Here is a 558-nt window from a genome sequence, read left to right as displayed (position 1 = left end):
TCGGTTCAAGATATAGACTGCAGTTCGTAATGCATCCATCCACAAGGATATAGGTAAATTAGCATGACTCATCATGGATCTAACCATTCCCATATAAGTACGATTACGCCTTTCAGCTACACCATTCTGCCATGGATAACCATGCGTTCTGTATTGAGCAACGATTCCTAATTTCTAGAGGAGTTTGGCAAATGGTCCAGGATGTTGTCGTGTTTCATCATATCTGCCATAAAATTCATCACCTCTATCTGACCTAATGATTTTCACCTTTCTATCTGATTGTCTCTCAACTTCAGTAATGAGTACTTGTACAACATCCACAGATTGAGACTTTGCATGCAATGGATAGAGATAACAATAACGTGAATAATCATCGATAAAAGTAATGAAGTACTTTTCACCTCCAAAAGTTGGAACGTCAAAAGGTCCACAAATATATGTATGTATGATTTCAAGAAGCTGTGTACTTCTTGTGGCTCCTCTTTTTGTGTGTTTAGTTTGTTTACCCTTAATGCAATCTACACACTCTTTACCGTTGGTAAAATCAAGATTCGGTAC

The sequence above is a fragment of the Brassica oleracea genome, chromosome C5 (assembly GCF_000695525.1).
Source record: "Brassica oleracea var. oleracea cultivar TO1000 chromosome C5, BOL, whole genome shotgun sequence".
Taxonomy (NCBI): domain Eukaryota; kingdom Viridiplantae; phylum Streptophyta; class Magnoliopsida; order Brassicales; family Brassicaceae; genus Brassica; species Brassica oleracea.
Note: the sequence above shows the minus strand (reverse complement) of the source record.